The 14,691-nt window shown below is 52.4% G+C and overlaps 1 long non-coding RNA gene across 2 annotated transcripts; it reads right to left on the bottom strand.

Moving 5' to 3' along the window:
• Window positions 1–2,765: 2,765 nt before the first annotated feature.
• LOC306659635 lies at window positions 2,766–8,757 on the bottom strand. 2 transcript variants are annotated; one of them, XR_013763357.1, is made up of 3 exons: window positions 8,692–8,757; window positions 6,630–6,722; window positions 2,766–3,772 (listed from the first exon to the last, which is right to left on the bottom strand). It is a non-coding gene; the product is annotated as an uncharacterized lncRNA (long non-coding RNA). The 2 variants fall into 2 exon arrangements; XR_013763358.1 differs by lacking the exon at window positions 2,766–3,772 and adding an exon at window positions 4,630–4,807.
• Between the last annotated feature and the right edge of the window lie 5,934 nt (window positions 8,758–14,691).

Genomic DNA, 14,691 nt, shown 5'->3' with positions numbered 1-14,691 from the left:
TGTGTTCCTGAAGTACCTTTGCTCTAATGTGAGTGTCTTCTTTATGGCAAGTGGTGCCTGGCCTGCGTCGACCATCACGGAGTCCTTCACATTCGAAGGGACTCCCCTGTCCATGCAGGGCAGGTTCCTGAGGCAGGGATGAGGGAGCGTCCCCTGCGTTGGTGGCCCCTGCTTCCTGGTGGAACGCGCCAGGCACACTGCTGAATGTGATGCAGTAGAATAAGAGAAATGTTGACCCCAAACCTTCTCCTATTTCAGGTGACGCTGAATAGGTTTGCTTTTGAGTCTTCATTTCCCCGTTGGCCACATGTGACTGTGGATGCTTCCTGACAGGGTTGTTTTGATCATTAAATAATCCACATGGGTCACTTAGCAGCCACCTGGTGAAGGTCACTTCACAAGTCCTTCCCTTTTGACAATGTCCCTTTCCTATTTCCAGGCCTCTAGGAGCCTCGCAATATTAAAAAAACAAATTCTATTCAATATGACAAATACACGAGAAAGTAAATTAAAATATTTGTAATTCCCTCACTCAAAGTTAATTTTGTTTAAATTTTGGTGTATTCCCTTAGTCTTTTTTAGATGCATACATTTACACACACTACTTCTGCACAAGTGGTTTCAATCTGTACATATTTGTTTTGTAACCCCTTTTAGGTAACAAGACAGTACATTTTCACATTTAATTAAATGGCTTCCGAAGCGTGGTTTACAGAGGCCAGAGTGATCCATCACGGACGTAACACAATTTCTTCAATTAGTACCCACTCCTCTGCCTTTCTCTTTCAAACAATAGTGTAAGAAACATTTCACACAAGGTATTGTGTGCACCCGACTGTTCCTTTGGAGAAGCTGCAGGGAGCCGAATGACTGAAGTCCACTCTCTAAATGGCCACTTTATAACTCCTCTGCTTCTTACTTGTCTTTATCTCATAGCTCTCCCTCTTGGTTTTATGGAGGTAACAGAAACCACTGGAAGAGAACTGCCTCAGCTTTCGTTGACCAAGAACCCCGCCACCTGCTTTGGCCTGCGCCCACACGCTGTGCCCTCCTCACACCAGCTAGGCTCAACCCTCAGCTGGGCCCAGGCCCCTCGGCTCCTACCAGCCCCCACAGACAGCCCTCAGGCACCTAATGCCCACCTTTGCTTCCGTCTTTACCGTCTTCCTTCTTACTGGACCCGGATTGTCCCCATGCAAACTTATCTCTTGTGTTGGCTTCTTACCACTGCTATGCCCGTGACCACAAACCTAGTGGCTTTAGAACAAAAACTCTGGTGGTCTCACAGTTCTGGAGGTCACCAGTCCAAATGGGTGTGACTGAGCTAGGACAGAGGAGGTGCCGGGCTGTATTCCCACCAGCGGCTCCAGGGAAGGTCATTTCCGTCTCTGCAGGCTGCCCACTTGCCACGACTGCTGATGGCCCCAGGCTCCCAGCTCCATCTCTCAAGCCCACAGAGGACCGTCCTCCAGCGTCCTCTGCCTGGGCTTCCTGTCTCTCTGTGAGAACCTTGGAAGTTGGGCCAGCTGGGTGACCCAGTGGTCCTTTCAGCTGTGAGTCTACCAGTGGATTAACCCAGGCATGAGAGCACAGGCCTCAGGAGTCAGTTATGTCCCAAAGGTCTCCCTCGTGACACCGCTGCCTTGGGGACTGGGCCTTTCACACAGGAGCCTTTGAGGGACATTAGGATGGAAACGATAACCTGACAGGTGACCTCGTCACAGGCTCTGGAGATTCGGATCTGGAGATTCGGATGGGACGGCTTATAGGGGAAGGGTCTTCACCTGACTGATAGCTTTCCTCTCTGATCCCTCTCTACTCCAGAGGGACCTTCCTCCCACCAGTATCTCGCTCCTGCCAAGGTCACCGGTGATGTCCACCCCACCACATCCAGCGGGCAGGTCTCAGCCTGCTGTTAGATCTGCTATGTGGATCAGCTGCTGGCCGTTTGCTTCATGGAACTTCCTTTAGCCTTTGGGACCCGGAAGTCTCTGGTTTCCCCGTTTTCAGTTTCACGGGCTGCTCCTTCTCATCTCCTCCTGCATCGCCCCTTCCTCCTGACCACTAACTTGCTGCCCAGGACTCACTCATCTGCATGGCTCCCAGGGCGACCTCACTGGGCCCTGCAGCACTAACCGGTTGCTCCAGCCCCAGCGCCCCTGAGCTCCCTGGCTCTTGGGTACGATGGGCCACCTGACGTCCTCCCTTGGATTCTAATGGGCCTTTCCAAGGTGACCTGCCCAACACTGACCTCGAGGTCCCGCATCTCCAGCTGTGCAGCTAGTTAAATCAGAGTGAGGTCCAGGGGTGACGGTGGTTCCTCCCCTAGGGACTGCTGGCTGTCCTCACAAGGAGGCAGAGGGAACGTCAGCACACAGAATGCCACGTGACCACAGAGACCAGATGCAAGCGACCACAAACCACAGGCTGCTGAGGATGGCCAGCAGCCACCAGGAGCGGGGAGAGAGGCGGGCCCATGTCCTTACAGCTGGGCCTACCAACACCTGGCCTTCGGAACCTAGCCTCCAGGAGGGTGAGAAACCGAGTCGCTTTGAGCCACACCCTCTGCGGCTGTGGAGAAAACTGACCCAGGGTCCTCGCCCGTGGAGGACAGGTGGAAGGAGGGCGCTGGAGAGATGTGAGAAGCACAGGCGGGCTCCGAAGAGAGCCAGGGATCACAGCCTCTGAGCCTGGAGCTCAGCCCCAGGCAGGCAGGGGGGCCCATGCTCCCCACGGCCCAGAAGAAACCAGGCGCTTCTCACCCTCATCATGGCCTAGCAAGAACCGTCTGGTGCCCGCACCTTCCAGAACTGTGAGGAAATAAAGCTGTGTTTTTCTAGGTCCCCAAATTTGTGGTACTTTGTTATAGCGGCACAGGACGTGAATGCGATATCAAAGAATAAAGTGCACCTTCTATCAGTTGGGGGTTTAACTTGCCTATCCCCTTAATATACAGAAATTAAACGTTTTTACAAAGACGCTCTTGGAACTACCCTCGTTTGCGTTCTTTCTGCGACGGAGAGCTCCTCGCGTGAAGATTAAGCAACGCTCCTTGCATTTTCTTAGTCCTCCTGATTTCGGTGCGTCCGTTTCACCTTGTTGTTCAGTAGCCTGTGCGTTTACTTCTGCCTGCCGACACTTTGAGAGTCTGGTGAAAGCCACAGATGTCCACCTACATTTGCCCACGGATGTTTGTGGGGAGGGCACTGCCAAGTCTCTGCATTTTGCCAAGTGGAGAGAGAAAATCTTCTTCCTGGATGTTCAGAGGCAACGTTCAGCTGGTGGGGGTGGGGCCTCCACGGGAAGCTTGGAGAACAAGCTGGTGGCCACCGGTGGGAAGGCATTCCCGGGAAAGGAAGGGACCAGCAAGCCCCGCCGTGTGCTAAAGATGAGCTGCCCTGCCCAGCCAGGCTGCATGAGGGGAAGCTGCAGAGCCCAGAGGTCTCGCCCACCTGTTCCTGGCCTGAACGAGGGCCAGGCCAACTCGGGTCTGCACTGGGACACAGAGGCCAAGGAAGAGGCCGGGGCCTGAGGAGGACCAGGCAAAGATTCTGACCCCTGGGTGCAGGTGTCGAAGCTGGAGAAAGTTGCCCCGCGATGCTCGGCTGAAGGCCAGGGAGCGCCTCCTCTCACACCTCTCCTTCCTCGGTTCCGCATGGCTAAGTCCAGTGCCGTGCGGGGAATCTCACCACCTTTGTACTCTATTCAGACCAAGGCAACCAGAGAAGTTCAGCAATCGTCTAAGGCCGATGATTTGTAGGATTATGTTTCTCTGGAATGAAAAGGGAGAACAGTGGCATATTTAACACTGACATTGATAGAATTTATAAGTGCACAGACTTTTGGGGAGCTTTATGGATTCTTAAAAGTGATCCATATCGTTCAGGTAATAGATAAAGCTCTGAGATTCAGGGGGTTATTAACTCGTCTCTATCTTAGGAACTACCCTAGGCCCCGATTCTTGAGAATTCTTAGGACTGGAAAACTCTGTCAGAGCCCCAAGAGGCTGTAGAAGAGTTTTGCTGGCAACCCAGGAAGATTTGGTGTTGAATCCTACTCTGGGATCAGAGCAGGTTTATAAGCAGCCCGACAGACTGCTCGGTGCCTCTTATAGGTGCGTCGTTTAAGATGTGCTCCATTGAGACCCAGGGAAATGTCAGAGTGGTCCACTCCTGAGAGACGCAGCCTCCAATGAAAGCTTCACATCTGCATCTTGTGGCCTGGGGCCTCTGGGGCACTCAGGCCTGTCATCTTCCCAGTTCAATCAGCCATCAGCCTCACCTCCGTTCACCCTGTACCGCACACGGGAGCTCCAGCCACAGAAAACCCCAAGCTGTCCTTAAGTCCACCATGTCACCAAGGCTGGAGGCCTTTGCACACGCTCTGCAGGACCCCTAGTCCCTGCTTTCCCCAGCTCTGCTAAGAAAATCCTACTTCTTTGAGACCCACCTTTTAAAAACCCATCCTCTATACCCGTGTCCCCAGCAGCAGTATCCACAGTAGCCAAGAGGCAGAAAAAACCCAGGAGTCCATTGACAGACCGGTGGATAAGTCAAGCGTCATAGCTTCACACAAAGAAGTCGAGTTTGGCCTCAGAGAGGAAGGGAGCCCTCTCACCTGCCCCAAGACGGTGAACCGTCACAGTTCACTGAGCCGGACGAGCAGGCACGGAAAGACAGGTGCCACGTGATCCCACTCTTCGAGGTCCCGAGAGTCCCAGATTCACAAAGGCAAAGAATGGTGGCTGGCAGGACCTGCTGAGGGTCACAGCTGGGTATGGAGGTGCGATTTTGCATTCTGGAAAAGCCTCGGAGACAGAAACGATATGAATGCAGTGAGCACTACTCAACTGTGTTCCTTTTTTTTTTTTTGGTGGTGCTGGGGATTGAACCCAGGGCCTTGTGCATGCGAGGCAGGCACTCTACCAACTGAGCTACATCCCCAGCCCTCAACTGTGTTCTTAAAAGTGGTTAAATGGCACATTTTAAATGAGTATTTTATCACCACTGTTTGACAAAACTTTTTTAAAAATAACAGTGAACTTAAAATCAGCATACTGCAGTGATGCGGCCTCATCAATGTTCATAGCTGCTCAATCACAACAGCTAGATTGTGGAACCAACCTAGATGTCCTTCAATTGATGAATGGATGAAGAAACTGTGATATATATACACAATGGAATATTACTCAGCCATAAAGAAGCATAAGATTATGGCAGTTGCTGGTAAATGGATGGAGTTGGAGAATGTCATGCTAAGTGAAATAGGCCAAGCCCAAAAAACCAAAGGCTGAATGTTTTCTCTGATAAGTGGATGATGATACATAACGAGGGAGGAGTGGAGGGTGGCAGGGTGGAGAATAAAGAAACTTTGGAAGGTGTAGAGGAAAACTGGGTGGGAGGGGGTAGGGGAAGGAAAGATAGTAGACTGAGACAGACAGTATTACCCATGTACACGTATGATTACATGAATGATGTGAATCTACATCACGTACAACCATAGAAATGAAAAGTCATACCCCATTTGTGTACAATGAATCAAAATGCGTGTGTAAAAATAAAAATTAAAATATAACAGTGATCCTCCACCACGGCTTCCCTGAGCGTCCACGCTTCTGTGGCTGCACTAACCGTGGTCACCTCATCAAGGCTTACTGTGGAGTGACTCTCCAGGAGGCCTCTCCGGGGAGCACGGCCTGATCCTGGCTGGCGCCCGCAGCCACACATCGCGGCTCATCAGCGAGGACCCTGAGGGTGCCGCTGGCCGAGTCAGGCCCTCCCTGGCTCGTTGGCGTGATCACAGGCCGTGGAGACTCGACCTGGTGCCTCTACAGCTCACAGGTCATGTATAAAGAGTCGGCTTGACAGACTGAACACGGTTCTCTTGAAAATGGAGGTGAGCGTGAAAACTCTGAGCATCCGGAACAACTGCATGATTCAGAGGCGTCCACGGGAGCTGAGCCCTGCCCCGCCCAGCTTGGCACTGTGGGCACCTGACCCACCTCCATGGGCCCCTCCCTCTCGGAATCTGCCATCTGCAAGCCCAGAATTAACCGCAGCAGCACATGGCCAGGGGTGTCAGGGGCGCCAGCTGAGGGACAAAGGTGTCTGTCTGAAAAGCTCCAGGGAGCATGTGGTGAAGGACGGGACAGGGGCGTGGCCAGTGTGCCCTGGGGCAGTGGAGGGCAGGGAGGAGCACCAGGCCTCTCCTCCTGGGCTCCTGCAGCTGCTGGCTGTCTCAGGCTTGTGCCCTGGGCCTGGCTGCGAGTCCCCGCCCAAGTCCCGCACGTCCCAAGCGTTCCCAGCGTTCCCAGCCGGGCTCCTCCTCCCCAGCCCACTGTCAAACCGCCTGGGCCTTGCTGGGGGTGGGAAGAGGACTAGCCATGGGCATGCGCCCCAGAGAGGGGCAATAGGACTCCCAGATGTGCAAGGAGAGGGGCAGGCGTGGGCTTTTCGGTGGAGGGTGTGGGCTGATTGTAGATGAGCGTCCGGGAGGCCCAGGGACCAGGCAGTCTAGCAGGAGGCATAGGAAACCTGCAGCGGGTACGGGCGTTAGAGTGTCCAGAGGCGGCGGGCAACACAAGAGCCGGTGAAAGGGCTTCACCGACAATAACAGCGGCCATAACTCACCTGGGCCCAGCGCTGATCCGAGTCAGGCACCCAGCTGACCATCTCAATTAATCCTCCACTGACTACACAGCAGAGTCCATTGTCTCCACGCTCCTGTGGGAGAGCAACGGGGAGATCAGGTGACCTGCTCACAGACTGGTGAGATTTTCCAACTGGGGCCAAGGGGGAGCCTGGACGACAACCGTCAGAAATCAGATGAGCAGCTGCAACCCGGTGCCAGCACCGTGGAAGCTGCCGGGCCCACCAGGGAGGGTGGCGCCCTAGTCAGCATCGCTGGGCAGATGGCCAGGCACCCGAACCAAGTTTCCACCTGGGTAAAAAGCATTCCCAACACCTGGAGGAAGGAAGTACCAGGGCACAGCAACCAGCTGGGCTGCAGGCAGTGATGCCAGGCTGCTGCAATGCGGATGCCCAGCCATTCCGAGCAGCTGCTTCCAGGACAGACAGGCCTCACCCCGGGGCCCAAGCCCACTGCAGCTGGAGCCTGTTGCAGAGCAGGTGCCCCTGGGTTGTCCTTAGGGATGAGGGCCAGGGCGTCTCTGCCCCCCATCTCAGTAGTCATTGCCTAGCGTCCTCCCAGAGACCTCAGTTCCTGGTACGGTCTCACTGCCACAGTGCAGAGCAGGCTCCACTGGCAAGCAGAGTCCCGGCCAGCGTGCATGGGTGTGGTAACCATGAGCAGACCGGGCAGAGTGCCGTGTCTGACCCGAGGGCCAGTCCCCTCCCAGCACCAATTTTAAGGGGGCTCAACCTAGAGAATGAACCTGACCAACGACAAAGGCCACTCTTAGACTTCGTCCAGCATCCAGTGACACATGGCCATACACCTTGCGCCCATACCCTGTGCCATCTGTCAGATTCCCTGGTGTGGATCATCGCCTCATGCTTGTACTGGGAAGGAAAGACACGTTGTGAGGCCAGAGCTTGCGGCTCCTTGAGCTGGGGCTGGTGCATCGGCAAGACCCACCTTCAAGGGTGCTGTTCACTGTCAACCTCCCTGCAAACAGAGCTCACGGGTGTGGTGCAGTGCGTAAGCCTGTGCAAGCATATGCGGGGCTCTGCGTGGGAGACAAGGGTGTGCCGGCTCGCCCTCAACATCCACCCTGCCAGCAGCGGCAGAGTGCAGCCCTCAACCGTCTACTCCACCGCCCAACGACCTACTCCTCAGCCTCTTTGCACCACAGTCTGGGGAAGTGCACTTCATAAATGTTTGGAGGATAGCACAGTGTTCCAAAGAAATTGCATCTTAACTCTTTCAGTCCCCGGGGACGCAGCTGAGTCATCCGGCTTCATGGCTTAAAGGGTTTTGCACATGTAACCAAGAAGAAACACACTCAGCCATGGAGTGGGCAGCATGAGTCACAGCAGGCAAGGAAGGAAGCAGCAGGAATCCGGCGGGGGAAGAGCTGAGCTCCTGAAAGACAGCACCGAGGCCGAAGCCGAAGCTGAAGCTCTGCCTTGACGGCAAAGGGTACAGGAAACGCCACGGAGGTCTCGGCAGAGGACCTGCATTCCCAGGGGCTGCAGAGCCCTGCCCCGGAAGGGTTTTCTCTGAGTCTGGCTTCCAGCGGATGTTCCTCCCCAGGGGCCATCTCCAGGCGGGTGGCAACCCCGTCAGGGGACGCGCAGGGCCCCTGGATGGCACACTCCCAAGCTGACCTCTGGCGAGGCGTTCATGCAGAGGCAGGCTAGTTCCAGGGGAGGTCCCGGGTTTTGCTGGTGTGGCCCTGGGGGCTGATGCCTGGTGCTGCTGGCCATGCAAGCACCATGGCCAAGGACGCAGGCTCGCAGGACCCTCCACTCCTGGCTCCCCAGCTCAGATGCCCCTGGGGCCCTGTCCTGGCCCTGCCCTGGCCCTGGAGGCTGGCTCCTGCTCCCCCCCACCCCACTCCTCCGGCCTCCGCTCCGTCTCGGCAGCATGCGAGTCTGCACCTGCAGCGAAGGTCGGCCTCCGCAGACGCTCTGGGCCTCACTCCAGAGGGGCCTGCAGCTCCCCCCACCCACCCACCGCTCGTGTCAAGGCCGAGTCAGCCGCCCGCCAGAAGTCCCTCCTTGAGCTCACCTGGCCTCCCAGTGACCTTGACCCCCTTTCCTGCTGAAACCTCCGGGCTCCAGGACTCTCCCCTCCACTTCCTCCTTCCTCGGCTCCTTCCAGCCCCGGGCTCCTCCCTCCTCTGACTCCAGGCCCACATCCGCTCTGCCTGGTCCTTCCCTCCCTCCCTCCCTGTGCAGTCCTCCCAGGACTGACTCCTGGCTCTGGCCATCGGTTGGTCCCTCCAAAATTCCAGACCCTCCACCTACTGCCTGCTGACAGGGCTCCGTGGAGGCCACCGTGACCTCAGATGGCAGGACAACAGAAGTCTTTCATTTTCCTCCCTGGGCCACAGCCTGGGAACCTCCTCCGTCCCCTCCAACTCGGCCACCCCCGCTCCCACCTGTGTCGACCCAAACTCCAGGGTCTTCGAGGACCCCTCTCTGGCCCCACCTGGGCGCAGCCTGGCCAGTTGCCAGTCTCCAACCCACGGAGGCTTCCCTTCAGCTCCGCTCCGGCTGCAGCCTCCTTGAGGAAGGGGGAGTGATTCCCTGTAAACGTCCACGGTGCCACTAGCCCACCAAGGCTCCCGGTGCATTCAGAACAAAACCCACACTTCGCCACGGCATGCGGCTCGTTCTAGACCTTCAACACAGGGCGAATGTCCTCACGTGGGGTGGGACCCTCCCCGTGGGACCCTCCCTGTGCCCACCCCACCCACCCCATCCTGAAGGTCCTCTCCTGCACCTTCTGTCCCCTTGATTCTCTGGGAGTCCTCAAGGAAATTCCATCTGTTTCTTATTTATTGTTTGTCTTCTGTCGAGGGCCTGCTTGGAGCCCTGAGGGAGCCCGGCCGTCACCAGGAAGGGTCGAGAATGAAGATGAATGAGTATTTGACCCAAGCAAAGGCCTCGAAGTCTCTCTCAAAAGTGAGCATCCCCAAGAGTTTTCTGAGAACTAAACCCACGAGAGCCCGAGATTTCCATTCTGCCCTCTTCAGAGAGCGACAGTGTCATGGAGTTCACGTCCACAGTGTGGCCAGGGCAGGTCTTTCTCATCGCTCCTCAAGGTGGACTTTGTGGCAATCGTAACATTCACGCTGCAGCACCGGCAGCGACCCTGAGAACCGCAGAAGGAATGAGCACGTTTAAAAATTGCCAGGCTGGAGCTTCAAAGCCATGCGCATTGCCCACCGCGGCCCAGCCCTTGCAGCAGCCTCTCAGCCCCCCGAGGAGTGACGGCTTTACAACTGTGCCCTTGATCCACCCCCTCGGTTTCCTTTCATCGGGATGTGGATTTTGATCAGATCGTTTTTCTATAATTATATGTCAGAATTATGTTTCAGTCAGAAAATCAATTTGAGTCCAAAAGTGAAGGACTTCAATTCAGACAGAAAAAATAAAATAAAATGCACCAACCCAAGAAGGTCCTCAATCAGGTGATAACCCAGAGGTCAGCGTGGCCCAGAGCTGTGCCAAGTCAAACTAGTGCCGTTTCTGTTAGCGTGGGCGATCTCTTTGTGAGTGTAGAGAACACAGCATAATAAGCAAAGACGTGCTGGGCTTATCAAACGCTAAAATGGAGGCTTTACCCCCAGAAATAGCTCGTTTCTTTGGCTGCAGTCTAGCTGCAGGCTTCCTCCTTCAGGTTCTGACTTTACAGTCCTGAAGCATGGTGCACTCCGTGTTGGTTTCAAGTTTGATGAAGATAGCATGACAATGCCAAACTAAATACGAGTCACCCACTTATCCTTCCCGCTCAAGGTCACTGTATCAGATGAGGACCCCGGGACTTAGGGTGCAGGTTATGACAGGGTCCTGCCCATTCCCACCCCCGTGAGGCCTTGCTGTTGGACGTGGCCACTGGGAGTGGCTGAAGGCCAAGCCTTCCACCGTGCCGGTCCACAGTCCTCCTGGGAAGGATCTGTACTCTTGACTGTGTCGGCATAGCATCCCTGCACTGGCTTCTCCCGTCCTGCCTGGCTGCCCTGGGCCAGGCCCTCATCCCGCCTGCAAGTCTGCAGCTGAGCTTGGCCTTGCCTGGGCCTCTGGGCAGGCTTCCCTCTGCAGCCTCTGCTTCATTCCCAGGCACAGATCCACCCACCTTGGCGCTCGCTGGACGTGGGTGGGTGCCCCCAGCAGAGGTCTCCTGTAGGACACACCAGGCCTCCACCTCCCGCCCCTGGTCTTATATCCTGACTCCCACATAGCTGCACACACCCACTCTCTGAAGGGGCTTCCTGTCCAGCTCCCTTCCCTCAGCCCTTGAGCAGGGCCTCACCTCCTCCTCAGGGAGCCTCCCTACCTCCTGGTGCGCCAGGCCCTGCCCCATGGTCTGCAGCTAACTGTGCCCCCGCACACCTAGGCTGGCTTCAAGACGCCAGGGAAAGCCTTCCACAGGACAGAGCCCACCGCCCACAGCACTCTGCTACTGCTGGACCCTCTGATCACCGCCACCATGGACCGCCAGCTGAGTCGCTCTCCAGTGGCTAATTGTCTGATCCTTGACTCTCTTTTGTGCCTAGGAGTAATCTCCTGGCGACCCCTGTGCAGCCCGGGGCTCACTGTTGCACTGCTGTCTGCCAAAAATAATTCAACCCTAAGAATAAAACAATAGTCCATGAAAAGAATGTTCCTTTCTCCATTACATGCGCATTCGGTGTGGAATATAAATGATTCATAACTTGATTTTCCCTCACCTGTCACAAAGTATGAATTCTCAGTTCATTTTCAAGATTAATTTTAAAACCTAAATCAGTCCCTGAAAAAGAATAATGATGATATTTAAAAAAAAACTTTGAGTTCTTTTCTATCTTAATACAGAGATTAACAGACCTAACCCAGATGTAAATTTTTATCTTTTTGCTCAATTAATATCGTTGAATTAAATATTTATTATGAGTATGAATGAAAACTAAAAATTATTAATTACAATCAAGTCAAAAATTTTCAAATTAATACATGAAACTCAAACAAACACTTATCATTCCTTTCAGTTCATAACATAATTACAGTCAACCTATTATTTATCTAGGATATTCATTCAACCATATTATAAACCATTAATTTGGGGAGAAAGCTCGGTTGTCAAACATTATTGGCTATACTTGAGCTTCCAGAATATATTCTGTGCTCCTCTACTTACCAAAGTAGCCATGGCAAAAATGTTCTGACACGGTCCAGTCACATTGCTATAGGGTGTGTGCGTGTGAATATGTAACCACAAGTCCCATCAACATGTGCAACTGTAATGCACGTATAAAAAAAAATGTGAGAAAAAATGACAAATCAAACATCGCTAATGTGATCTAGTAATAAAAACATCATGTAACCGAAAAAAAGAAAATTTCTGCTACCTCTACCTAGAGTGCATTTACGGAAGGACTGGATTACCAAAGCCAGCAAAAGCAGAGGGTTGGGAGAATCCTGGGACAGCCAGGGAAGTCCAAGGGCTTGTCCCTCCAATCACTGGTGACCGCAAGGGAGGACCACGGCAGGCTGGCATAGCCCAAGCCTGTGAAATCTCAGAGCTCTCTTCAAAGGCAGATCCCGAACAGAGGAGAAACTTCAGAAAATGGAATCAGAATTGAGAAAGACAGGGACAGTGGAGACAAGGGGAAGAGGATGCAGGCCACGCTGGGGACAGGGACCCATCCCAAGACACTTTCTATATAAATGCAGTTTTTAGCAACACACCAAACAAGGGAGGAGGGAAGTCTCTGGAGGTAGAAAAGCATTCCTGAACACCACTTAATGGAAAGTTCAGGAGAAAAAATTTCACTTAAAACATGAACAAACAGATGGATCAAATCCCACAGAAAGTGACTGCAATAAGAAAAAGAGAATAAGGGACAGAATTAACATCCCTATAGACAAACCAAACACCCCAGAAACAAGTGACCACAAAGCAGATTAAAATCAATGTACCTTTCTAGAATGAGCTAAAATGATACAACATGAGGGCTAAATCCCATTTGGGAAAACTGAAAAATGAGATAGCAACTCATAAAAGAGTTGGAAGTCAAAGAAAAGTTCACATCACAATCAAGACTAAAGCGGAAAGAGCACAAGCGTGAATAAACAAAAAATAAGGCCTGAAAAGAAATAGTAGATTAAAACACAAAAAAACTAATTTTAAATTAAAAAGAATAAGAAAGGAAAAAAATTGAGAAAATACAACATATTGAAGATAGGCAAAGAACATGCAGGCCATAGGAGTCCCTTAAGAAGATAATCAAACGAAGAAAACAAATATTAAAAACATAATTCAAGAAAAATTCCCAGAAATAAACAAAAGAGATGTGAAACGAGTTATTGGAAGAGAATACAGCACTTCTGAGACCACGGACTCAAAATGACCAACAGCAAGACAGAGCCTAGGAAAATTACCGAGTTTGAAAAATAAAGACAAATGGAAACTTTGGGAATCTAAGGGAAAAAAAAAAAAAAAAAAAGATCAAGGAATTTTTGAAGGAAAAACAACTGGATGATCTTCAGACTTTCCACAGGCAATGCTTTATACAGGAGAAGATGGAGCGCACACTTCAGAGACTCAGAGAGGGTGATGCGCCAAGGATTTTATATCCAGCAAAACTGGCTTTCAGATAGGCACGTGGATTATTGTAACCCGCAGGAATAGGGTTCCCATGAGCTGTTCCTGAGGAATCTAAGACAGAACGAGCCTCAGACCCCAAAATGATAGTGTCATCAGCGCAAAGGATGGGTGACGGTGGAAGATGTCATTACATACGGAAGTAGACAAAGCACGCTGCCGGGAAGAGGCCCTGGTGTTTTAGGCAGCCTTCTCGCTGCTTGTGGCCAAAAGACTGAGAAGAACAATTAGAGGAGGAAGAATTTATTTTTTGTGCTCACATTTTCAGACACCTCACTCCATAGACGCCGGCTCTACTCCTTGGGGCTCCTGAGGTGAGGCAGGAACATCCTGGCAGATCTGTGTGGCAGAGGGAAAGCATCTGGGAACAGGTCACCAGGAAGGCAGAGAGAGTACTCTGCTCAACATGGACAAAATACATTCTCCAGAGGCAGGTCCCCTCGCCACCCTGTCGGCCACAGCCTTCCTGCCTACAGCTGCCTGACACAACACACGTGCGCTTTGGGGGGGTCCACCTCACATCTAGAACATCTAGGGACAACTCTGTGTGTGTGTGTTGTGTGTGTGTGTGTGCGCGCGCGTGCGTGCTACTAGGAATTGAATCCAGGGCCTCACACATGGTGCAAGCTCTCTACACTGGGATACCCCATTCCCCCAGTCCTTATTACTTTTATTTGAGACGGAGTCTCACTGAATTGCCCAGGTTGGACCTCGGCCTCCGGAGTAGCTGGGATTACAGGTGTACACTACCACAACCACTTACACAACTCTTACTTCAAATGGAGAGAGAATGGAGAACATGTGTTCCCAAACAATTTAATTATGCTCACTATAGTCCTGGTACTATTATTCTGAGATTAGTGTCTGATCTGTGTAATTATGGGCCGTGTTGATTCTATCATGCCTGTGTCCTTGAGCAACAGCGTTCTTTTCTTGCAAAAGGAGATACAGGCTGGGATGTGTCTCAGGGGTCAAGCACTTGCCTTGCAGGGGGAGGCCCTGGGTTCCCTCCCCAGCACTGCAAAAACAACAGAAGAAAAGAGAAAAGAAAAGAAAAAGGAGGTACAGATAGAATAGAGTATTGGAAAAGAGATTCTTCAAAGCTCTGTATGCTGAATTTGAATTGGATGATCGATGTGAACGCAGACACATTATTTTCACATACATATCTCCTCAGTCTGTTGGAAAGACCCAGAAACAATAACTAAGGTGATAACGGTAAGTGTCCCCAGAGCTCCAGTGGCTCAGATAGTCATCTTGAAACACAGTTTATACTGAAAGAAACCAGTGCTTCTTACAGAAACGACTGACTCCAGGTTGGGGGCAGAAAACATACAGAGGCCCTGCCATGTCCTTTAATGTCAGCTAGTAAGGAAGCTTTGGGGTCATGTCCCAAGAACCCAGGGAGCCAGTGACAAA

The sequence above is a fragment of the Sciurus vulgaris genome (assembly GCF_902686455.1).
Source record: "Sciurus vulgaris genome assembly, chromosome: 4".
NCBI classification, from domain to species: domain Eukaryota; kingdom Metazoa; phylum Chordata; class Mammalia; order Rodentia; family Sciuridae; genus Sciurus; species Sciurus vulgaris.
Note: the sequence above shows the minus strand (reverse complement) of the source record. Positions and strands in the feature narration are given on the sequence as shown.